Here is a 27109-nt window from a genome sequence, read left to right as displayed (position 1 = left end):
CTCCATTGCAGCGCATCACCGTACTGCGGGGATTGCCTCACACACACCTGCTCAGATGCCCTCACTTCCCCCAAGCTTTTCTTTGCCTAACTGATTTCCAGCTCCGTCACATTTCTCACCGTCGTGTGCAGGGAAACAAAAGTTTGTGGAACTAAAAAAAAAAAAGTTCAATCAATTCCAACTTCTCATGAAAAAAAAAAGATGTCACAAAGTTGGAATTGATTGATTGAACTTTCTTTTTTTTAGTCCCACAAACTTTTGTTTCCCTGCATACAACGGTGAGAAATGTGATGGAGAAATGCAACGGAGCTGGAAATCAGGTAGGCAAAGAAATGCTCGGGGGAAGTGAGGGCATGTGGGTGGCAGGTGCTGAAATTGGCCCATTTCTCTCTAGCCTAGGCCCACCAGAAGGAGGCCAGCATCTACCGGCACTTAAATGTGGTAGCATTCCATCTCTGGACAGGAAGAGGCAGCAGGTAGGATAACCGCTTGCTTCAGCACCCTCCCTGGCCCACTAGTGTTCCACCAGCACTTTGATCCTGGGCTGCCTTACGCGCAGGCCCTGTCCCTGCCACGTGAGATGGTTTTTGTCTGATTTCTGAATTTTGGGTAAGAAAAGTGGGACGTCCTATACATGGGGGCATCTTATAGATGGAAAAATATGGTAACTAGATAGAAGGAAATCAGCTGATGGGATCATGCAAGGGAATCAGTCCTGGCACATGTTTCTGCAATTTTTTCTGTTTCCTTTGGCATCACCTAGGATACCTCTGTGGCAGTTCATGTCATCTTCATGAACGATAGGCTATCTTTATATATGACAGAATGAAATATCTCTGAAGAAACATTGTCTGGTAGTGTTGACTTCTGCTCTACCCAGGAAACAGTCCCTGTCTAAAGAAGTTTCCTACATTTCTATTGGATAAGGAATAGTTATGGAATAACCACACACATGCAATTCCCAGTTTGCACATGCATTAGGATGTAAAGTAATACACTGGCACTCTTCCTGACAAACTCTCAGTGTAATATTGATGTACGGCATGAGCTGTATGTTTTTAAACATGTGCACCAAGCATAGATAATGCTGCCAACTGGGAAAACAATGAATTCGGCAGTCAGATACAGTTTTCTGGTATTTAGCATGAAATATTTTCACAAATAGCCCACCGGTCAACAGGTTAACTGAGGCTGTGGTTTTCTTTGTAACTGTTTGGCAGCACTTTTTCAGCAAGGCCTTTCATTTAGAAAGGCTTTTCAAGCTCATTAAAGATACCAAGGTGTTCTTCTACAGCAGGGGTTCCCAACCCCCCCAGTCCAGCACCAGTCCGTATCACGCCAGCAACCGGGCCACTCAAACATGTGAAACCCCATCCACCAGATGCAGGCAAAACCATGCCCCCTCCAGTACACGGAAAAACCTTTCTCCACAGAACTGGTCCCTGGGGGTTCTGACAGGTTCTGGAGAACCGGCAGCAGAAATTTTGAGTAGTTTGGAGAACTGGCAAATACCACCTCTGGCTCACCCCAGAGTGGGGTGGGAATGGAGATTTTGCAGTATCCTTCCCCTGCCATGCCCACCAAGCCACACCACACCCACCAAACACACACACAGAACTGTAGTAAAAAAAAAATTGGATTTCACCACTGGGTTGGGAGCTGCTGTTCTATAGGAATATTTTTGGAACAATACCAGAATTTTCATTATTCATTTCTCAGTTGTTGTGTGTTGTTGCCCCTTTTCCTTTCTGATTGAGTTTTGATACATATAGGGCTATCCATGTTTCAAAGCAGATTTGTGAGATGTGCTCCCTAGCTTCCACAACAACCACAACACCTCTTTGCTATTTGTTACAGCATTCTGTCTTCTGTTTAAACTTCTGCATAACCCTGGAAAGAAATAAATGCTGTTGGTGCTTAAGGAGTTGGCTCTGAAATAATTGTAAAATATTTATTTCAGGTTTATAAAATAACGTTAAACAACAGCAACAATGCCCTGTTTTTAAAAAGTAGCAGAGATATGCAAAGGTTGCAATCACATGAGGTCTACTGGATTTCTTCTGGGTCATATTTTGAGGATAATCACTCTCCCTATTGGCCTCTCTCTAAGATACATTTTTGTGACCAGTCAACATGCAAGATCTTGTTTTTAGGGATTTATTTATTTATTTATTTATTTCCTGCCTGCCTGCCTGCCTGCCTGCCTTTATTATTTCTTCAAATAATTCAAGGTGGTGAACATATCAAACACACCTTCCTCCTCCTGTTTTCCTCACAACAATCCTGGGTTGTTGGGCTCAGAGAGAGTGACTGGCCCAAAGTCAATCATGTGGCTTTCATGACTAAGGCAGAAATTTAACTCATGGTCTCCTGCTTTCTAACCTGGTGTCCACTAGACCAAACTCTGATATATATATATATATATATATTTGGTCTAGTGGATATTTTATATATATATAAAATAATCAGATAAGATATACCGTGTTTTCCCCAAAATAAGACCCTGTCTTATATTTTTTTGAACCCTGAAATAAGTGCTTGGCCTTATTTTGGGGGAGGTCTTATTGTTTTGGGGCACGTGGAGCAAGATGGGGCTCCTCTTGCCATCTTACCTGATTTCCAGCTCTGCTGGAATTTAAATATTAAATTATTTTAATATTTTAATATTTAATTTAAAATATTAAATATTTTAAATTAAAAATATTTAAATATTTTCAGAGAGGGCTTATTTTAGCACATGCGCTCAAAAGCCTGATTGGGCTTATTATCAGGGGATGTCTTATTTTCAGGGAAACAGGGTATAAATGTCCTCGATTTACCACAGTTCATTTAGTGACCAAAGTTACAACAGCATTGAAAAAAGTGACTTATGACCATTTTTCATACTTATGATCGTTACAGCCTCCCCCTGATCATGTGATCAAAATTCAAATACCTGGCAATTGAATCTTATTTATGATGGTTGCATTGCCTGGGGTTTCGTGATTCCCTTTTGCAACCTTCTGACAAGCAAAGTCAATGGGTAAACCAGATTCACTTAACAACTGTGCAACTCACGTAACAAATTGCAGTGATTCACTTAACAAATGTACAAGGAAGGTCGTAAAATGGGGCAAAACTCACTTAACAAATGTCTCATTTAACAACAGAAATGTTGGGCTCAATTGTGGTCATAATTCGATGACTATCTGTAGTTTTGTTATACTTAAAATGGTGAATTGGAAGCTGAATTTTATCTGACGTGGATCTGAAATAAAGTTTGATATTCTTTTTTTCTGGGAAAACTTCAAATTTCAAGAAATTTGATGACAGAAGATTAGTAAGAATAATATAATTACACATGAAAGTTATCCTTTCAATTCAGTTCAAGAGCAATAATATTTTTAATCAATTGATAAGAATATGGAAATAAAATGGTATTCTCTGTAAAATCAGGGTATATGTCAATAGAATACCATTTCAGAATAGCAAAAGCATTACAAATTATAAAAATGATTGAAAATCATGGTTTCATTGTAGCTAAGCCAGCTGAAGATAATTCTTAACAGGATACAAGTTTAGCTTTTTCACTAACAGTCCAAATGATATTGTAGTAGCAAAGAATATCTAGGTGGAATAAAACTTTCAAGTTTCCAATTTGAGCTATTTTAAATTGCTCTCAGACACTATCAAGTCAGGGATCTACTTAATCAGTTCTAAAGTGTATATGAATCAATCTTGTACTTAAGGAGAACAACTCTCTCCAACCCTACTTGCCTATACATTAAAATTTTCAGTGAAAAACCACTTGCAATTATTTGGTCCTCTCAGATGAGGAACATAGCTAGGAATAAAAAAAAAAGCTTTCTCATTGCTGGCACTTCAATTATAGTACTCTCCCAAAAGCATTTCTTCTGGTTCCTTTTTTCCCCCAGTTCCAGAAAAATACATGTTTTTTTTTAAAAAAAAAAAAATCTTAAAACTGCTTCAAAGTTAAATTCGTAACTTTGCCATTGTTTAATGTTTTTAGATTTCTTGTTACTTACAAGTGACTTCTTTTTGCAAACAGGGAATATTGCAAAATGTTACTTTCTCCTGTATTGAATTTTCACAGAAGTATTCAATGAATTATATCACCAAACAATTAAGAGATATTTTAATTGGCTTGTTAGAAATGATAAGGACAAAAGTAGCACGTATCCACCACAGTTTACATTAGACTGTTAATGAGCTGGTTTTTTTAAAAAGTTTGGTTAATTGTCATTGTTACTGAATGAAAAACATAGGATTGGGGCAGCGAAAAGAATGATGATAGCATTCATAACCATATGTTCTTTCTGAGCTTTGCCAAGAAATAAAGAAATAGGAATCCTTACAGGAAGAAAAACAATTAGAACTGATCTAAACAAATAGCGATAATCCTTGGGAGTACAACCTGTGGCTATTTGGCCAAATTTCAAAGACAATTTCTAAGAAAGGAATTCAAATGTGGCAAATTCATCTTCTATCTTTTTTATAACAGAATAACAGAGTCCAACCTCTTGCTCAAGCAGGAGACACTATACCATATCAGACAAATGACTGTCCAGTCTCTTTTTACAAACCTCTAGTGATGGATGCGGTGGCTCAGTGGCTAAGACACTGAGCTTGTTGATCGAAAGGTCAGCAGTTCAGTGGTTCGAATCCCTAGTGCCCCATAACAGGATGAGCTCCCGTTACTTGTCCCAGCTTCTGCCAATCTAGCAGTTCGAAAGTATGTAAAAAATGCAAGTAGAAAAATAGGGACCACCTTTGGTGGGAAGGTAACAGTGTTCTGTGTGCCTCTGGCATTTAGTCATGCCGGCCACATGACCATGGAGACGTCTTTGGAGAGCACTGGCTCTTCGGCTTTGAAACGGAGATGAGCACCACACCCTAGAGTCAGGAATGACTAGCACATATGTGCAAGGGGAACCTTTATCTTACTTCCTTTTAATTTTAACTCAATTCTTGTCCTGTTCTTCTTTTCAACTGTCTTATACGCGGCAGTGAAATTGCACTTGGTTCATTTTAAAAGGAGTTAGTTGTTGGAGTATTAAAATATCTTCCAACCTGTCAAAATAAAAACAAAGGTTGGTTTAGCATTTATACAATACAGCCACTGAACTATGGTAAGCATTATCTTGGAAAGTTTTATTTATATCCCCAGAGGAAACGATATCCTGAATGCCGGAACTGTGTTTTATTCTGCATTCTGTGATTTGCAGCTGAGCTTTTTTCATTCTTCAATGCAATAGGATTACTGGTAGTCTTTGAAACAGAGATGAGCACCACCCCCTAGAGTCAGGAATGACTAGCACATATGTGCGACGGGAACCTTTACCTTTTACTTTTAGTGATGGAGCACCCACAACTTCTGAAGGCAAGCCATTCTTTCATTGTTCTGGGAGCCTATTGGGAAAGGAAAAGAGGGGTGAGGCAGGATGAATGGTTCGTCTTGGCTCTGATTACTTCAATACCACAACTTTCAAAAATAAAATGTCTTACTTTGTACCACTGAAATATAAATAATTATCATAGAGGAGGATTTCATTTCTCATTCAGAAAGTTTGTTCACTCAGTATTACATGCACTGAATAGACCATAAGAATCTAGTATACATTTAGTTAGAATATTTGCTTATTTAACTCAGCATTCTGATTAGCAACTCCTAAAGTCTCTGGCTGAAGGCTTTTCCACTGAGTTATTCCATAATCCTTTTTAATTGAACTTGAGATGCCAGATTTGAAATCTGGGGCCTTCTGCATGCAGATACGTGTTTTCTACAGAAATTATTTCTTATTTAGAAATGGGCAAATAATAGATCAAGAGGTGCCCATTTCTGTTCTTCCTGTTCTAAATATTTAGACTAGATTATGTTCAGGGGTGTTATTTAATTAAATTCGCAAGCACGTGTTTTTAACTATGAAAGCACCTTCCAGAAATTTTAATTTTTCATTATCTCCTTGTTGATTTTAATAGATGGTTTAACTATGGGATCCACTTGGATTTTATCAGTATTCCCTTACCTAAGATGTTCTCGGCAAGTCCCCATACAGCTGCATTAGGAGAAGTATCTTTCTTTCTTTCTTTCTTTCATTTAAACCACGTCAGCTCAGTTGAATTTCAAAGTGGAGTTCTGTATTGCATTTGGCTTTTGTTTATTTCCACTGGGTCTGCATTTTGACATGCCAGCAGCATCAGAGGGATTTCCTGTCTCATTCTATGCCCATAACTGTTACATTCAATTTTCCCAACATTTCTAGAAGTTGCCTAATGATCCTTTAAAGCCTTTGGCAGCACGCCCACCAAAGAGGCACATGGTGATTTTGCCACACAGGAAGCTGGCTTTAGATCACATTCCAAAGATTTTCTCCCTGCATCACCTTAGGACAGCCTAATTATGTAATGCAGTCTATGGATTTGCTTTTGAGGGCACAGGAAAGAGTTGCAGTTGAATACATCTATTGAATTTGTAGCAATTTATCATACCTCTTCTTTCTCTTCTGCCGTTATTATCAGAAACCGTTTCTCCACAAGTGTTCAGCCTGGCTCTAAAGGAGATCGTGATCACACTATTACTTTCAATTATCAAAGAATATCCTGGCAATAAAGTATTCTAATATATATATGTTTTGGTGGCAGAAGCATTAGGTGAAGAGAAAAGCAATTAATGGACAGTGAAGCAAAAGCTTAAAGATAGCCATCGCTACTGAGGTGAATTGGAGCAGGAATGAGCTAACTCTCACCCTAGAAATGAACTCATTACAGCCTGAATCTACTTTTGAAAGCCCTTTGTAAAAATCAGACAGTCCCTCTTTTGGATAGCCTGTTCAGTAGAGGATTAGCAAGAGAAAGTAAGACATCCTTTGCTGGCATCAGCTCTCCTCCATCCGATAAAATAATTACTCAGTTCTCATCATTGATATTATTATATGCATTTTTCTTTTATTCAAGGGTTGTTGTTTTTTTGCAAAGCGGCAAACAATTAAAAAACAAATCATTATAAGCACACCTTGAAACTAAACAATACTGACTGAAAAGGAATATTTTAACTCCATTCCAAGAAGTAGAAAAGAAGGCAGAAATTATTCCGTAACAAGCAGCATAAGACGAGATCCTTTGCTGTGTTCAAAAAGTGAGGTCATCCTTTGAATGGGTCTCTTCTGCCAAGCTGCTTCCAGACCGGTTTGTATTAAAACAGATAGTTTTACCAATAGCAATGTCCTAAGCAGAGAGTTAATAATCAGTATATATCTCTCAGTACAGGCAAAACATTATCTACCACTTTATAAACATTTGCACCAATTGAAAATTCTGAACAGAAGTCCATGGAAAACACATTAATAATATATGCTAGGACCAAGATATGGTAATTCTTGCCAGAGCCAACTACCTCAGAAATGGTCACAGCTGGCACAACACATGTCATTGTGCACCCACTACCACTTAGAGATTGAGAGTCACCTGGGGAATTAAAAAAACAACAACAACCACTACTAGATTGGATTTTCAGGTATTTCCTTGTTTAACCATGTTAATTGGAACCAGAAACTGTCATTAAGAACATGGTTGTAAGTTGAAAATCTACATGACTGTGCCACTTAGTTACAGTAGCTCCAGTAGTCCTGGTTTCCATCATTAAACGAAGACTGTATGGGTAATTAAGTGCGGACTTCATATGGCCCTGACTTTTGATTTCCTGACAGCTTCCCCACCGAGTTATATTGTAGGAAGCCAGCAGGCAGGGTCACAAATTGTGTTCATGTGATCTCAGGATGCTGCAACAGCCATAATATAAGGTCCAATTGTAATTACTACTTGTTCAGTGGTGTTGTAAGTTCAAACTGTTGCTGAACATTGGATTGTTAAGCAAGAACCTTCTGTACATTTTCAATCTGAGTTCAGTATTATCCAAAACAGAGTGAATGCCAGTGTCAGGCCTGGAAGCCATCTTTTTCATTGGATCTTCAAGCCTGCCACATTTACTACTGTGGGAAACTGGGAGGGGGGATTGTATGGAGCCAGGGTGTTGGTTCTCATCTTCAAAGCGCTCTATGGCTTACGAGACCACCTTCTGCCTCCGATAACCTCCCACCGGCCAACACGCTCCCACAGAGAGGGCCTCCTCAGGGTACCGTCTGTCAGGCAATGTCAGCTGGCGACCCCCCAGGGAAGAGCCTTCTCTGTGGGGGCACCCGCCCTCTGGAATGAGCTACCCCCAGGGATACGACTAATCCCGGACCTCCGGACCTTCCGCCGGGCCCTGAAGACTTTTTTATTTCAGCAAGCCGGGCTGGGTTAAAAATCTTTTAATTGGGGAATTTTATGGGTAAGGGGTTTTAAATTGGAGAAGCCAAAGATAATTTAATTTCGTTTTAATGTATTTTAATATTTTTATTGTGTATTTTTAATTCTGGCTGTTCACCGCCCTGAGTCCTTCGGGACAGGGGGCGGTATAAAAATTTAATAAATAAATAAATAAATATATAGTCATAATAACATTCCTTTCTCAGAGAGTCAAGGACATCTTGCCCTGCACCTAGATGGCTGGAACTGGGAGGCATCTCCAGTTGGGATGGTGCTTTGATTGGACCTTGTGATGGACATATGGGTGTTGGGCAGGGACTTGAAATTTCCTTTAGGTGGGGAAAACCTGAAAACTTTCAGATTCGGGTTTTCCCAGATGTGCCAATATGACATCTCTAATAAAATGGAAATTGACAACCACTTATCACTGAATATTAGTTTAAGGCATCTGAGTAAGAAGTAGAACATACAGGTAGTCATCAACTTACAACAGTTCATTAGGTGACTGTTCAAAGTTACAACGGCATTGAAAAAAAGAGACTTAAGACAATTTTTCACGCTTGTGACCATTGTAGCATCCCTATGGTCATGTGATCAAAATTTGGAGGCAAGGCAAGTGGTTCATATTTATGGCAGTTGCAGTGTCCAAGGTTCATGTGTTCAACTTTTGCAACCTGCTGACAAGAAAAGTCAATGGGGAAGCCAGATTCACTTAACAACAGTGCTACTAACTTAACAACTGCAATGATTCACTTAACAACTGTGGCAAGAAAGATCATAAAATGGGGTAAAACTCACTTAACAAATATCTCACTTGGCAACAGAAATTTGGGCTCAATTGTGATCATGTGTCAAGGATTGCTTATATTAATTTAGAATGAAGCCTTGGCTTTGGTCAGGTCTACTGAGTGCTTAATGATTGTTGACCATTGTTTCATCAACCAAGGAGCAAATTGCTGTACTTCCATATATTTCAGATATGTTTTGGGAGGATCTTAGCCTGAGGCACACCATTTAAAACTGAGGTTAGATCATGATTCCTTGATGATTCTAACTATGATTCTGATAATAATGCACTTTCGGAGCCTCATTGGTTGCAAACTAATCTCACTGGAATTGAAGGGAGAGAAGCATAATATTTTTTGCATTTGGTTTAATGTTTTAAGCTAATTGTTTGAAATTGCTCGTCACAATTGGTTTCTTTATTACATATAGATTTACTTATTTGAAACCTGCATCTTGCAAATTATTATGAATCTAAAACAGGATTTCAGAGGAGGGCATGAAAAACATTTGGCTACACTTGATTGCAATTTTTAAAGGAAGAATATGCTTTTGAACCAAGTGAGGGATTATTACTGTCAATGGTTATCACTATCTTTATATACCATCGATCATCAGGAAGAACAAATACATTGTTCAAAACCTGATGTCTATTCCTTTGTTTGAAAGTACTGCAAAACGTAATTGGCTGACAGCAGTTAGCAAGGCTTTTCATGCTATTTCATAATCAGTATAGTCTGATTCAGGAGTGGGTTCTACTTACCTTTACTACCGGTTTGCAGCGGGGCCCCCAAACCCAGAGCCACTTAATCTTGTCATGGTTCAGCTATATCCTGTTATTTTCAGCCAAACTCCTATAACCTCCAGACACAATGACAACAACATCACTTAATTCAGCCAGGCCAGATATACAGTTGGGTATCATCAGCATACTGATGACACCGCATGGCTATGGATGATCTCATCCAACAGTTTAATGTAGAAATTAAATAGGGAGCAGAGGGACTACTGAACCGCATGAGATAGCACAAAGTGTAGGGACTGCGGAAAGGATCTCACTCTCAATTAACATTTGCCTTGTTGAAAGAAAGAAAACCAGCACGTACAATGTCACCCACTCCCAGTCCATGGAGCCTATCCAGAGGTCTAGCATGGTTGATGCTATCAAAAGCCACCAAGAGGTCGAGAAGGGTAAAGTCAAATGCACAACCTCTGACCCACTCCCACCATATACCATCCAAAAATGCAACCAACACTGTTACCATCCCATGCACAGGGCTCAATCTTAACTAAGAAGAGTCCAGGTAATCTGCTTCAAACAGTGCAATGTAATCACTTTTTTCTTCCCCAAAAACATAATCTCACATCCAGGAACTTGAGGAGCATTGCCCTGAAAGCTGTAGGAGACTCCTGAATGATACCACCCATCCCTAACATGGAGTCTCAGCTGGTGCCACACCCAAAACCCAGCTGGGACACTTCCAAGAGGGAACACTCCCTCCAGACTTAGCCCAATCTTGGCTATACCCACCAAATTGGCTTCTCATCTGTGATTAAATCATTACAGACTGACCTGGCATTTAGCAAAAGCTAAAAGAACCCTATTGAATCTGGGAGCATCATGTCAACAGATTTATTGACTTGAAAATCAGGTACAAAAATGTCATGTTTTATACATGCTGAATACAAAACATCAAAGGAAGATATATGAAAACATATTGTAGACTTCTAATATAATCAATTAGTATAATAATGCAGTACTCTGAATATATGTGACCCTGTCATGGATCAACTATAGGCTGAATATCGTATCGTTGATATAATTTACTTTTATTATTATTGAATGTAGTGAATTTTTCTAATGGAAATCCAATCTGCCATAATAATGTACAGTGTTTAACACATAAAAATAACAATAAATTTCCAGTACATTATCTTTTGGGAAAATTCTGCTGGAGCAATGGACCTAACATTATCTTTCCCTTTCTGCCCCCCCCCATTAGCATCTACATTATGCTTCTATTTCTTCCTAACTGTGGAAGTGTATACTATTGCCCAGTTTACAACAAACTCAAGATAGAGTGGAGATGGCATGACTATTTGGGAGGGGAGGACAAAGGTCATAGTGGACAAGAGTCTAATGCTGCATGAGACAGGATTGTCACTGTTTTTCTAGATTTTTTTTAAACATTAGATTTCTTTCTTGTAATCACCTTAAGACTATTTCATGTCTTTTTGGGGGGGCGGGAGGCTCCTACTTCAAGACAACAGGGACTATGCTACTGGTTTATACAAGTAAGATAAGATGTATCATGAGTTCTGGGGACTGACAATCCAAAACTGTTCTCCAACATTTGTGTTGGATATGTGTTCAGTTGCTTACAATGATAACTGATTTTTTTTTTTTTTAGTAAGGGAGCAGCATAGCCTCATACTATGACTGTCTCATTTATAAGACCTTTTAGCTCCTTTCTGACAAGGAGAAGAGCGATTACTAGAGGCCAACGTTTGATGTATAAAGGTGAGGAAAGAAAGTTAGTTAAGAATGTAATTAAAGAACCAACTTTGATAATTAAAAGATTCATTCCAACACAGACTTCTAGTGTGTGACCTTTAATGAACATTTTAAATTTTCTGTGTTACTTGCCATATGCATGCTGAAGATAACTTTACTTCTCTTCCTTGCAGGCATGTTGAAAGACAGCCAAAGACCAACGGTCAGATTCTGAAGAACTAATGTATCTACAGACCAAGTTTGCATTAAGCTAGAACTCACACCAGAATATATTAAATAGCATTTTAACATGAGGTCTCATATAACTCTGTTTCATATGCCATTAAAGGGTACAGTGTATAATTCCTCCAGGGTAGTAAATGGTTCTGCAGTTTTTAGAGTCATGATAGCTAGCTTGTCCTTGAGAGGTACTGGTAAGGGGTGAACCTTAAATATGTTTGTTGAGATATATATATAATATATATATGCCATACAGTTCAAGGGATCTCAGAACTGATTGAGATGTTTGAAATTGTTTTCACAAGGAGCATCATATAATAAGTCACATTTGACACTTACTTCACAGTGTCATGGTTTTCAATTGTCAGTGACAGAGGAGAGAACTTGAGTCAACATGGCTGTACTGAAGAATCTAAAGCATCTAAGTACCTAATTAATTATTAAATAAATCACCTAATGTCTTATCGTGCAAATCAAAAATGCTTCTTGAACGAATGGGGAGAGATTGCAGAGAATATCCATTTTGAAGCATTTTGAACAGGCCAAACATGGAGATCATAATATAACATTTTACCATATTACAGAAAGGACTGAAACTTGCTGTAAACTATTTATATTTAATTGTTGCAACATTATCCAGTGTATTCTAAATATGAGAAAGAACAAAAACCTATTTATATATTTACTTGATTTACATCCTGACTTTAATTTAAGTGCTGATGCAGGATGATGTTTAGAATTATGTATATATGTATTTCATTTACTATTGCATATTGATTAAAGTTTAATTCCATAGTGTTTGATTGCTACCAACAAACTGCAGTATACAAACCTAAATTTACAAGGATTTTCATTTTGGGCTAATAGCAGATTTCAGGAGGATATGAATATACATCCATATTTTCCTCTTCTTTCACATATTATCAGGTAATCAAAATGTGAATTGCAATGTCACCATATGACAAATGGCATCAGTAACCAGTGTGCTGCAATGAAGGTGACAAAACTCTCAGAGACCTCACATAATGCTCATACTCATCACACCTTGATAAGATTAAATACTACTGAAGGTAAATAGTGAATAACTTCAGTTAGTTCAGTATTTTAATATAACAATCTATTGCAGGAACCTCCTTTTCAAATCAGGGATGTCTTATGGAACCACTCACAAAATGGAGAACATTGCTACCTATATCTAATTAGAAATTAACTGTTTAGTAGAGGCTATTGGTAAACAAGCCTCCTAGGCCCAACATTTTCCCTTTAACTATTTAGCTGTCCTTCATGGATTTTTTGTTGGATAGATGAACCCTCATATACACAGAAATGCAATGCATTACTGTTATGGTTAGTCACACAATCAGCCACACTGGGCATTTTTATCACTTCAGGTTTTTCCTAAGGGCCCGGGATAGACAGATGTTTGATGTTTAATAATTTTAAAGGCATTGTTGTGGGATGTAAGCTTTTTCAAGTAAACAGCTTTTGCAATTGACTGATGATGATTTTGTCAGTCATGATTTTGTCAGTCATGCTGGTGTTCAAATGGTGGTCCTGGTGATTTGGAATTGCACTCAAACTACCTATTGCTATAAACGTTGTTTTATTTTATTTTTATGCTGCCCATCTCCCCTATAAAGTAACTCTGGTACTATTAGTACTGTACTCTCTTTGCTTTCTTGTGCCACAGTCATTTTATTTGCAAGTCTTTGCATTTTGTGATCCCCCCCCCAGTTCTTCCTCTTCTCTTCTGCTGTCTTCAGATATTGCAATCTGTCCACTATACAGCCTTTTTTGTCTTTCTTGTCAACAATATCAGTAGTTAAGTCTGGAGTGCTATATGTCAGGTGCTTAGTGGGGGTTTGTTTGTTTTGTTTTGTTTTTTTGAATTCTAAAATCCCAGAGCACTTTTGCTTCTTCAATTTCTACTACTTTGTCTATTTTTTGCTTTCACCAGTACTTACTTGTGGATGTGGCATTTCTTGCAGATACTTCAAAGTGCCATTGTTATTACTTTGTCGTGCTGTTTTTTGTAGTCATTCTATGATGCAATCTTCTTGCAGGAACTAAGTAGGTGGCCCACTGTTTCTTCAGCTTCTTTGCAGAGGCAGCATTTGCTGTCTATTGCTGTTTTCTCAATTCTGGCTTTATATGTATTTGTTCTTAAGGCTTGATCTTATGCAGCCAGAATTATTTATTTGTTAAATTTATTTGCTGCCTGTCTTGCCATGAGGCTACTCCAGGTGGCTTACAATAATAAAAAGGAAGAAAAAAGAAAAGGCAAGTAAGCAGAAGTAAAATAATAGAATAAGGTAAACAATGACAAAGGAACACAATGTAAATAAATACATCAACGTGCTAATCAAAAAGATGGGTGGATGGAGACCAAAGAGGAGGGGAAGGGGAGTCTGCCATTAATCTAGCACAGGGGTCAGCAACTTGTGGCTCTGGACTGCACGTGGCTCTTTTACCGCTCTGCTGCAGCTCCCTGTCACTCAAAATATGCGTCACAACCGCCAATGTGCAACACTTGCCAGCACACGATTTATTGAGCTTTTCAACCCCTGGTAGGCCAACCTTGGATAAATCCAAGAAAAGAAAAGTTTCAGAAGAAACCAGAACATTTAATTCAACTACATATGCTAGCTTTGTGGCCGCTCAAGAAATAGTCAGGCACAGGAAGGATTTTGTGGCTCCCAGGGTTTTCCTTTCTGTGGGAAACGGGTCCAAATGGCTCTTTGAGTGTTTAAAGTTGCAGACCCCTGATCTAGCAGCATCTTAGTTCCTCAATTAGTTAATTAGTTCCTTTGACTCTTTCTTCAACTTTCTTGCTCTTAGGTATTGTCAGGTCTTGTTATCTGTTTTGCCTACTAGTTTTTTTTTTTTAATGTACTCAACACATAATACTTTACCTTGCCATAAAACTATATATCTTTTCTTTACAGTATTTGGTTTTTTTTTTTTTTTAGAGCAGTTTGGTTTCTTTGGCATTCAGTAAACTTTCATGGTGTACTAGCTTCAATGCATTTTCTTCACTTGTCCTTCAGATATTCTTCCAATGCCATTTCATCTTCTTAAATTGTCTGGTGTATTTTCATCGTTCCACACCCACCTATGCTCCTTCGTAAATAGAGTCTGTCAATGTTGCTGCCTGGATAAAGGACCTGATTCATTGTTATTATTTTTCTTGTCTTATAGTGTGGGTAAGATGAACAGTCTGTGACTTGTGAAAACTTAGCAATTCACATTCTAACCAAGGGACCTAAGAATTATTAAGGTAGTGTCTAAGAACAAAGATAGTTCCAAACAAGGTGAGAGCTGTTAGGGGGTTCATATCTTATATTCAATACTGTCAAATATTGGGGAAGTCCTTTAGAAATCACTCCAAGGAATCCAATCACAATTGATATACAATGGATTTCTTTTTCCGTAAGTGTTCAACTTTGATCTAAATATCCTGGTATTTTGTAATATTTTTTTTTCCTTCAATCTTATCATCACCCAATATGGCAACATCAATGAACCAGATTTTCTTCTTTTCAATAACTATAATTTCAGGCATACCAAAAACAAGAAACCTGTCTATTTGGATTAAAGTCCCATAAGACCTTAACCAACTCATTTTCCAAAATCTTCTGAACTTGATGGTTCTAGAGGTTTTTACTGCATTCAAATGTAACACCCTGAATAATTCTGGCAACTTGGTCATGATGCTCCTTATAATCAGTTCATGAGATTTTGCTGCATCCACTGATCAAATGGTCAATTTATTAATCATTTTCTTCATACAATTAATTGGCACAGCTTGTTATTGAGCCGCTAAAATAAAGCCTTGAAAAACTCCATGTTTGATTTTTATTTCTCCTAACTCTTCCCCATTAGCCATCAGCTTCATTCACCAGAAGTTAATTGAAGGATTCGTAAACTGCTGAATATTTTTGCTAATTCCAAAAATTTTGAGACTTTTTTTTTTCAATTCAGCTATGTGAACCAGAATCTGATATCCTTTTATAGTCTATCCAAGCCATAAATATTTTTTTCTTTTTTTCCCCAAGATCTTTAAAACTAATTTTTCAATAAATAATGGCTCTCATTTTTTTTCAGCACTCTTCATAATTATTTAATTATTAATTACTATTATTATTACCAACATAATGCTTCTAGAGTATGTCATCTTTAAATTATTCTTGAGATTAGCTTTGTTCTTTACAGTATTTTAGCTTCACATTTTTGTTTCAAAGAATCAAGTGGAGCTTGATAAATAAATGAACTTGGTAGCCTGGTAGCATGGACTACAAGAAATTTACTAATTTGCTTTCAAAAACTGACAGATATTGCTCACAACATGTATATGGCTTGGTTGATCACAAATTGTACAGCTATAGAATAAAAACAATTGATAACTAGAGACAAAATCTTTATAGTTGTATCTTTCCTTGATTTATAAAGAAGCTATAATTATAGACTTGGTCTCCTAGATCATATATGAAAGTATAATTAATAATCCATCAATACAATTTAGCACAAAGAAAAATTGAGGCTAATGACATATACTGAAATCAAAGAAGAAGCAATTAGTCATTGATGGGGAATTGAGTACATCGAATTCAATGCGAAAAAGGGGTGTTAAAAAGTAATACATAATGTTCATCTATAAATAAGATAAGAGAAAAACAGACTGTAACCACAACAAAGCAAGCAAGAATAGCTCAGACTTCTTTCTGTAGCAAAGAAGCAGGGCAATTTAAAATATGTAGCATTCATTTACACGCATACATAAATACAAGCACTGAATGAGAGCAATTTTTGCAAAGGCATTGTTTCACGTGGCAATGAAGAATAAAATAAAAAAAAACATTTGTTGGATTGAAGAGAAAAAGACAAAAGAATTATCTTTCCTTTGCAGCATTGATTATGCACACAGTTCTGGTCCTTGAAGGTCAGTATAAAATAAATCTCCCAGCATCTGGAAACCAAGAAAGATAGAATGTCACTGCTTGCTGGTGCTTTTTAGCTGGGTTTGCTCAGTGTCCCCTTTGGCTTTTTGAAGCCATGGTTTTCTTGAAATGGAAAAGAATGTCCAAAAGATGAATGGCTCTGGGAAAAAAAAATGTTTTCTGTGTTCCTTCTTTTGGTCAAGAAATAGTTCCCAAACAAGAACCAGTTAGTCACTAAAAAAACACACATATGCTTATTGCTTTAACAACTTAATTTTATGCAGATGAGATTGCACAATGTCTGACTCTAGTTTAGGAAGATCCATCAGTCAGCAATGCAAATGAGAAAAGATGAGGACAAATCCCCAGTCTTGGTTACTATAACTTTTAAAGGATCTATCTATCTATCTATCTATCTATCTATCTATCTATCTATCTATCTATCTATCTATCTATCTATCTATCTATCTCATGGAATCACGGAAGGAACTTGCTTTTTTTCCAGGTTGGGGCCGTTGGCTTACTATGCTTGCCTGACTTGTTCAAATGCCTGAGTTTTTACTGTCATAAAGAATTTTCTACAATCTGCATTTCTGACCTATTTCCCTGACCATAGTATCAAGAGTTTGAAAACTCTGAGCCAAACTGATGGTACAGAAAGGAAATAGGAAGTTAATCAGATAACACCAGTTCATTTTATTAACACTTATGTTTGTAACTTTCAGCCACTGAAATTCTTTGACATATAATAAAAAATATTCCTTCTTAGAAATTATTTTCAGGAAAATATTTTCAATTCTATGTTTCAATCAAAAACTGCATTACAGTATATATCTTAAAGCTATCCAAAACTATATATTGAGGTCAGTATTAGCATTGCCAAATAATTAATCAGTTTGGTTCCATTGTTCTCCAATAAAAAAAAATCAAAAGTTGTACAGAAATCATTTAGTCTAATTTTTAAATGCATAATCAAATCTGTACCATTTGAACAATATTGATTGGACTTTTAATTGCATCAATGAAGAGCCAGTTTATAAACAGAAAGCAAACACACATCAGTGACTCAAAATTATAGATATTGAATAGCACTTTTTTGAATACATAAAGACCAGATATGGGTATGTGTTTATATGTGTCCCTATCTCATTTTAATATAGATGGATAGATTTCAAATTTTAGTATATAACTTTAGAGTATAGTTACAGTGTGATACTGCTGCTATTTGTAACCTCATACTGACAAACGTATAATTATTAACCCAAAATCGAGAAATCATGGAATAAACTTACATGATTGTTTCCCCTCATTTAGTTTAATTTTTCAGCATAATGAAGCTGATATTTGACCCTTTTTAAACATTTCCTGGATGGTTTCAATAAATGTAAATTTTAGTTTTTGTTGTTCCTGTTGAATTAATCTCATCCTAAAATCATGAAGAAATACACAATATTCTTTAAGACCCTTAATCATGGTTTTAACAATATGAGCTTTATAGCTCTTAATTTCTTGTAAATACTTACCTTTCACTTTATATCCATTTTAGCAATGCTTTTTAATTCTGTATTTTTAAGTATATTTGCTCATTTCAGTACTGATAGGAGTTAGGGAATTTCAATGCTGCTAAAGCATCAAGACCAACCATCCAGAATTTTTAAATGATTACAATTCCTCTCTGAAATTTTAAGCAATCCAAATTCCAGTTGAATAATTGAAATCACTTCATACTTGACTGACAGTACCGGTGACTGACTCCTCTCAGCTACTAATACCCTTATAGTGGGCAGCAGATGGCTCTTTAAAGAGCAAGCTAGGTTGATGTGCTCAGAGAGAGTCCCCTGATCACTAAGAGCCAATAAAAGAAAAGAAGAGGGTTCTGTCAGGTTTTAAGAGGGAAAAGTTTTTGGTCTTTAGAGAGATTTGGCCGGACTCTTGGAAAAGGAGTGTTACCTCAGGCAAGATTGTAGATTAGGGTTGTTTGGCAGCAGCTAGAGTTGTGTTACTTGTTTTTGTTTTAAACTGTCCATTTGGAAACTTATTGGTACTGTTAATAATGTTCATTTTGGCTTAAATCTTGGATTCGACCAGTGTCCTTCTACCACCTTCCTCAACTTAAGATGAGCTATGAACCCCAACGTTTTTGTTTTGTTTCCCACTCTGATTTTAGGCAAACCCTGGGTGGGGTGAGAATCTCCCTTTCAATCCTCTCCTGGCTCCCCAGAGGGCTGGTGTGGAAAAGAGATAGTGGTGGTGGGAAAAAAGAGAGCTAATTTTCCCATCTCTTTTCATCCATAGGTATGGTTACTTCAAAATCTAAGGGCCTGGTTTAAACTTTTTTAGGTGCTTTTCTTAGTACAACCCTAGCAATCTTCCAATGTTTGAGGGGCTGTCACAGAGAAGAGGTAATCAACCGATTCTACAAAGCACCTGAGGGCAGGAGAAGTAACAGATGAGAGGATGGATCTCAAGGAGAGATCCAACCTAGAACGAAAGAGAAATTTCCTGTTGGTGAGAACAATTAATCAGTGGAACAGCTTGCCTCCAAAAACTGTGGATGTCCCATCACTGGAGTTTTTAAGAAGAGATTGGACAGCCATATGTCCAAAATAGTACAGATTCTCCTGCTTGAGCAGGTGATTGGACTAGAAGGCTTCCAAGGTCCCTTCCAACTCTGATGTTCTGTTTTTTATTACTTCTAAAGGTACAGTGGATAGATTTACAATTTTCATATTATGATTGTCCCAGTGTGAAAACTTGCTGTGTAAAATATAGCTGAAATCATACTTTCATCCCAACATGCCATTAAACTTTCAGTTCATATAGCACAGTTTGACTATTGCTAATGAAGATGACTACATGGATTAAATACTGCTACATTAATTGCTAAAAAAAAAATGGAGCCAAATCCCTACCACAATGTTAAAGAAAACACCCTGATGGCTTTATAACCATACTCTTTTTTGATTTTATTTTATTTTTTGTTCCATTGAGAAAATGAAATGAAATTAAGATTTAAGATATATAGCCAGCAGGAAGGCTGATTTTAAGAAAGAGTTTGTTGTTAGATAACAAACTTGTTATCTAGTTTTGTCATTACTATAAGAATTTTCTTAGTATCTTATCAATCTGCTTAAAGGAACTTAAATATATTTGACTAATTATAGCATCCTTGCTATGGTAGGTAATAAAAATGGGATTTTTATTACCTAGTTATTTCAGTTTTTAATCTAAGACAAGGGTGGGCCATTCATTTTTCCAAGGGTCCACATGAGCAATTGGGACTGTTGTGGAGGGCCAAATCAACAGCCACCAGCTCTGTTTTACCCACTCACCCACAAGGCTGTGCTTTACCCGAGGCAGTGATTGGTGGCCAAGCCCAGGTTCACTCAAGCGATGACCATCACTGCTGCCTCCTGGAACTGACCGTCAGGCTGCTCCAAGCAAGGGACAAGCACTCCACAGATACAAGAAAGCACTTTCTCTCCTGCCCTTCTGCAGCTGTCAGCTAACTGAAGGAGTGCATGGTGACAATGCAGAGTCAAACCAGCTTCTTCTCCTGCCCCCTGCAGCACATATATTTACATTTGATTTCTAATTTCCCATTGACCTTGTGTAAGCCAAACCGGTACGGCCAAAAAGGTTGAATGTGACCTGAAGCCATAAAGTACTCAGGTTTGATCTAAGAAATACTATGTCATGACATTAACAAATGAATAAAATTTCCTTGAAGCCATTATTTTCATATATTTATATGAGTTCAAGCAAGAAGTAAAAGCTAAATTTGTAAGACATATCTATAATGTAATAGGTAACATTAGACATTTTTCTGTTTAGTTTTGCATGTTTTGTTGATTTTTCCACCTATTTTTCCTCTATTGTGGATATTCAAGTAAAATAACAGTTGTGATTCTGGGCAATAAAAATATGCCCATAAAATAAAATTTTGAAGCATTTATACTAAAAGGCCTTTTGCTTTAAGAAAGTAAGCTTAAATAAATTCTAACTGCACCAACCACTTTAGATTACTCTCATATTTTTAAACCCAACCTCAAAAGTTATATGGGGCATCTTGAAGTATGGATTAATTATTATCTGCATTCAGAACTATATAATTTCAATTGATCTGAGTCACAGTGGATGTGGCATTGTGGCAGTGATATTCCTGAGGAGAGGAAAAAAAAAGACATGTCTGACCAAGTTTATCACTGTTTTTCAGGGTTCTAAATATTTGGGATTTTTTTAACTCTTACAAGAGCGTGAAGACTTGCTGAAATGTACTGTATCTATTTTTTTTTTCATGTAAACTGTAATTTGATAGGACATTGTGCTACTTTTATTTGGCAACATTGTATCGAACTTTGTGCTATGGCCTGGAGATCAAGGGATCTCCCCAACTAGGGCTATTAGATCTGAATTGAAGAAATCTAGGTGATATTTCATAACAATAAAGACTTATGGACAATTTTTTTTTGCTCCAATTTAGTGGTCATCCTAATCATTGTAATTCACTTTATCAAGGGAAGACCTATAGGCCCATGTAGTTCACTCCTGAACTGCATACAATTTGGAGCAGCTTTCCTCTAAATGCTTGACCATATCCCACAATAATTTGCCATGCTGCGATGGGCTGGGAAGGGATCATTATTGAAAGTTCTTGTATACAAAACTGGAAAATGAATGTTTTTCTTGCATGGTTGAATCTCCTGTCTTGTCCCTTCCACAGGACAAGGTTTTTAGCTCCCCCCCCCAATTTGAATCAAGTAAAAAAAAAAAAAGAACCAATCTGAATTAAAAGATCATGGCACGAACGTGATCTCCACTCGCCTTATTAAAACAGAATCTCACAGTTTGAATCTGGAAGGCTCACTCATACCATTGCCATTTTGTACACAAGAAAATATTGAGTTTGACTAAATCAGGAAATGCAGAATTAGTTCTAATGCAGACTTGAAGGAAGGTGGGAAAATAAAATGATAGATGAGCTTTATTCTAAGTGCTCATTAACCTGGCAAGTCAGAGTTTCAAGGATAATCTGAATTAAACTACTATGTTAAGAATTCTTCATAATAACATTCCAACTGGGATCCTTGTTATAGTCTCGTATGTGCGGTACTGTTGTGCAAATGATTATTTGCCAATCACAACAAAAGAACAAAAGTTATCTTTTTTGAAACATAATTTAGAATATTGATAGAGAAGCATGTAATTATGAAGAAAATAATAATACAAGGTCTTGCTGGCATGAGGATTGAATACAAAACTGTGTACTTCAATACCTGAATTTAACTATTCCCTTAAAAATAAGAGCAGAGATTATAAATGAATGTCTGATGTAAATCTGAGAATGGAAATCATGGTTTGAAGTTGGTTATTAATCCATGTTGTCTGTTATTTAAACTTCCCTATATTTATGGCAATTTGCTCTCCAATTTAGGGGGAGGCATAGTGAGAGATTTGATTCAGTAGTTGATATGATTACTGGTATTATACATGGTCTTTGGTGACAGGATTAATTCAGGCAGCTAATCCACGGCTTCTCTTAAAATAGTAGAAAAAAACAACAGCAGGGAAATGGCTAAACATTAAATCTTCACTGGGTGATGACAAACATGTGATATATCATACAATCTTCCAAAAGAATGTTAATAATAAGTTTAGTTTAGTTTATTGATTAGCCCTTGGGCCATATCAAAGTGCAGAATTCCAGACACAAATTATTATTAAAATCTGATAAAAACAATTTAAAATGGAATTGGAATAAAACACAATTTAAAATGAAATTGGAATAAAATACAATTATTTAATATATTGATAAATAAAATATGATAAAATTATATTTTGGTATCACCCCTACAATGTACCCCAATCAGTCCCACATATGCTGATCTCAACCAAACCATTTTGCTTCAGTACTGTGCTGTGTTAAATGTTATTTTCAGATTCTGGCTGCACATAAGTTGTTTTGTGGTAAGTTGTTTTGATATGGGAATCCCTATGGGTCACTCGTTTGGTATATAGACCAAGGTACCTGTCTCTCATCCTCTTATACAGGCAACAATCAAATAGGATGTGAGCCAGGTCTTCTACTTCTGCTGCTTCACAAATGCAGAGACGTTCATTGTAGGGTATAGAATAGAATCTCCCATATCTGACCATTATGTCAAGCTGTTCGAATCTCGCTCATGTAAATATCTCCCTAAAATGTTTCGACAGTTGTAACTTTAAACAGCTGTCTATTTGAAAAGTATGTTTGTATTTGCTCAGCCATTTCAAGATACCCATCTTACTAAGCTATATTATTTTGTGCTTTTATATCCTTAATTCTTTGGGCAGCTCTTTTTTAAAATCATTCTCCGGTTACACAAGAGACAGGAAGGCCACAGTTTTTTACAAAATTAGTTAGTCTGGTGATCCAGGAGATTTGTGATTGTGATTTTATTTGCTCTAATAGACATAACTTGGGGAATCTTATCAGTCTCCATTTCATTCACTTTGTGCCAGTAGTTACAGTATATGCTCCAATTTTGGATAGTGCAAATAGTAATAATAGTATTATGATGCTGATGAGAAACTCTGGCATAATAATAGCAGTTTGTACTCTATGTTTTATCTCTGTGGTTTATATGACATATCCATGTTTTGGTCCTGATTCATTGTAATCAGCTTTCTATTATAATCATAAAATGGATACAGTCACATATTATTTTGCTGAGTTTAAATTTTTTGCTGCTGCAAAAAAACTTCAGATAAAGGCTGACATCACTTGGGAAGCAGCTGCAGAAGCCATGCAGATCCTGGGAAGCTGATCCAATTTGCAATTTTAATGGGCTGCTGCAAAGATTCTTGTTCATACATTGTTCTGTACATGTGCCAATATTTGTTACCCCCTTTTTGCTACTGGAAACTGATATGGGTCTTAATATAGCTTGCACTCATGATTCCAGTTCCATGATTTAGTGATACTTTGCTATCAAAGGATGATTGAAATCCTAATTTCCAAACATTTAAAATGATCTCTTATCTTAATGAAGCTCTGGCTGAAGTTTCCATTTCACTCATTAATGCTATAAATATACCAGGCTTTAATATTTATCAAGCTGAAAATGAAAGACTTAAAGCATAATAACTTTGTCTGATGGAATGGGGGTAGTGGATGGTAAAATATTACTGCAGGGTCTACACCCTTCAGAAGATCTTAGCAATTTCCAATTGCCTCTTTTCCTCCTTTAGTACTGTCATTCTTCAGGGTTCCAAAATAAGGATGGAAGTAGATCAGAGGTGGGTTTCACCAGGTTCTGACCAGTTCTGGAGAACCAATAGTGGAAATCTTGAGTAGTTTGGAGAACCAGTAATAAAAATTTTAACTGACCCCGCCCCCAACTATTCTCTGCCTCCCAAGTCCCAGCTGATCGGGAGGAAATGGGAATTTTGCAGTAACCTTCCCCTGGATTGGGGAGGGAATGGAAATTTTACAGTATCCTTCCCTTGCCATGCCCACCAAGCCACGCCCACATAACCGGTAGTAAAAAGTTTTGAAAGCCACCACTGGAGCAGATAATAGAAGGACAACTTTCCTTCCATCATTCCCAGGTGCTATTGCTACCTACTACTTGCAGATAACAATCAAAGTCTAAAAAAATAGCATAATGGTTGTGTAGGTGGGTGGGAACACCATAAAGATTATTCCAATTTAAAGATTTAAATTGATTCGAATCAGAGAAAAGTATAGGGTTTCCTAAAAAGTTGTTTCTCTGATCACATATTCTGTAAACCCTTTCATATCTGAGTTGAAAAATGTGTGGGGTTTTGGTTTTTAATGATTCATGAGAAGCAGAAATTTAGCAAATGCAGCTCTTTCTAGAGGAAGTATAGAATAATGCTAATGTGTATTTTCGCATTCTTATTCTGAAATTCTTTGTTGTTCTGTTCCTGCCAGTTTTTGTTAGGAATAATTTTTCATGCTAGGATAAATTTGACCCAATATTACTTCCTATACACGCTCACTGTTTTCTTCTATAATGCATACATTAAACATATAAGAGCTTCAAAAATTAGAAAATGGTGACTTATAATTGATCAACCTTTCTTTCTCTTATCTCTAAACATTAATCAGTTAATTCAGGATTAATGCAAAATCACAACTCAGCCAAAGCCTTACTTTTCTTTTAGTTCTTCATTCCATATATATAAAATTACTGTACAGTAGCAAAAGCACCCTACATCCCCAGGACATGGTTGTGACTGTGCTATGGCCATAAAACACCCAACCTCATCATTACTATTTTTGCTCAGGTAATTCTTCACTTTCCTGTTCCAGAATGTTTATGCCAAAGATGGAAAGAAAGAAAGTGTATTTAATTAACATTATCAGAACAAAAACGCTTTAACCTGGGGTGTGCGGTATGTTAAGTTTTTGTACTTTCTTTTGGCTGTGGTATATATTTGTTTTTTGGTCAGTATATCTTTTTGTCATATTGTAAGCTAATTAGAGTTATAGTCTTGAGAAGAGCAGTCATCTAAATCTAATAAATATATTTGTTAAATAGAGGAAATTAGTAAATTGATATTATTCAAACATTCTAAGTACAACAAAAATCATTGAAAGGTGCTTAAAAGTTAAGTTTTATGTACAGAAAATCTTGGAAGTCATTAGGTGATAGGATAGGGGAGGCTTCTGTGGGGCAAGCCTGAGGGAGAGAAGGGGGAGAGGAGAGGAGAGGCTTCTGTGGGGCAAGATTGAGGGAGACAAGGGGAGAGAAGGGCTGATCATAAATACTCATTAATTTTAATTAATTTTTAAAATTAATTAATTAATTAATTTTCAAGGTTTAACTGTCTATTTATCAAGCCCCATCACATAGTTTCATAGCGAAGCACAGGTACCCATGCATAATTTTATTCTCCAAAGTACAATTCTATTTCCTTTCTTGTATTGAAACTGCTGTGAAAATATTTTAAAATCGTCTGAATGTATAATAACACAATTATCTATTAGTTTGATTTTCAAAAAAATTGTTGTGAGGAGAAAATGAAGCAAATTATATATACTTGTACATATACATATATACAAATACATACATTATATAAACACACACACATTATATACATATGTATATAACCTAGTAAATGAAAATTATTTTGGAAGAGGTATACTCTAATTGGTGCTGATCACAACAACATGACTCCAGTTATGAACTCTATCATAGAAATTGACACAAAATCACAACAACTACTATTAATTGCAGACAATTTCTCCTAGTGAAGAGCGCCCTCTAAACTGTATAGTACTGTATATAAATCAACTATTGTGTCAGGTCTAGCACTTGTAATGTACATTCCCTTTTGAATATTTTGCCCTGCAAATGTATAAAACATTCTCTTATTTATTTATTGAATTTTTATCCCATTTTTATTACTTTATAAGTACTTCAAGATGACAAACATACATAAAATTCTTTCCTCTTCCTATTTTCACAACAATCCTGTGAAGAAGTTGTGCTGTGATAGAGTGACAGGCCATATCTCCTCCCCCAATTAATGCAGCTAATATGAACTTTGCTATGGCATTCCAGTTCACTTTACAGCCTTTCATTTCTTCACAATAAACATGCAGTTAAATCTATCATTCATTCACTACTGAGGTTTATGCTTCATTCATTGCCTCAATACTTGTATATTTTGTACTCAGAATTCTCTTGTGCTATATTGCATAAAATGGCTTTTCACTTTCATTTCCTGCTCTCTCAGTGCTTGCTTGACCTTGAACTTTGTGGATCTCAATAGTAAAGCCATGGAAATAAACCTGCCCTAGCTCAAAGGGATATAAGTAATTAATGTTAGTAAAGCACTTGGAACTTCTGAGATGATTGGTGCAGTCTAAATGCCAAGTGCTAATGTATTTGATTTACACTCTACTTTTGTTTTGTTTTATTTTGTTGGTTTTGTTTTTGAGGGTCTAAACATTTTTACAACATAACCCACAGGGACATTTAATAAGATAAACAGAAAATACGTTCTGTGTTACAGAAAAGGGTCTTCTTTCTTGTATGTGCTGAATAGTTTAGTGGCCTGTCACTTAATTGCATTATTTCATTACAAACAGTTCCCCAATGGGCAATGCCTCATACTCTGTTAAGATTACAGCAAAATTAGTTTATCCCTCACTGAAAAATGGGCTCACTTCTACATCAGGCAAACTTATGAATCCTTTTTGAAGGTTCAGCAGTAAGTATTGTCAGGGATGATTGGGATACAGGCTCCAGATAACCAGAGGCTCTGAAATGACACAATTCTGATAACTTTAGGATCAAAATATAGGAAATGCTTAGTATTTGTTTTAAAACATCTT

The 27109-nt window shown here is 36.4% G+C and overlaps 1 protein-coding gene and 1 long non-coding RNA gene across 3 annotated transcripts in view; one reads left to right on the top strand and one right to left on the bottom strand.

Moving 5' to 3' along the window:
- The window catches only part of CDH18 (cadherin 18), a 656995-nt gene that overhangs the window by 47074 nt on the left and 582812 nt on the right, over window positions 1–27109 (top strand). The gene's annotated exons all lie outside the window — the stretch shown is intronic.
- Window positions 6920–18758, bottom strand: LOC148114831 (uncharacterized). The gene is made up of 3 exons (XR_015733255.1): window positions 13789–18758; window positions 9854–9951; window positions 6920–7224 (listed from the first exon to the last, which is right to left on the bottom strand). It is a non-coding gene; the product is annotated as an uncharacterized LOC148114831 (long non-coding RNA).

Source organism: Pantherophis guttatus, chromosome 3 (assembly GCF_059756535.1).
Source record: "Pantherophis guttatus breed Tessera chromosome 3, ASM5975653v1, whole genome shotgun sequence".
Classification (NCBI taxonomy): domain Eukaryota; kingdom Metazoa; phylum Chordata; class Lepidosauria; order Squamata; family Colubridae; genus Pantherophis; species Pantherophis guttatus.
Note: the sequence above shows the minus strand (reverse complement) of the source record. Positions and strands in the feature narration are given on the sequence as shown.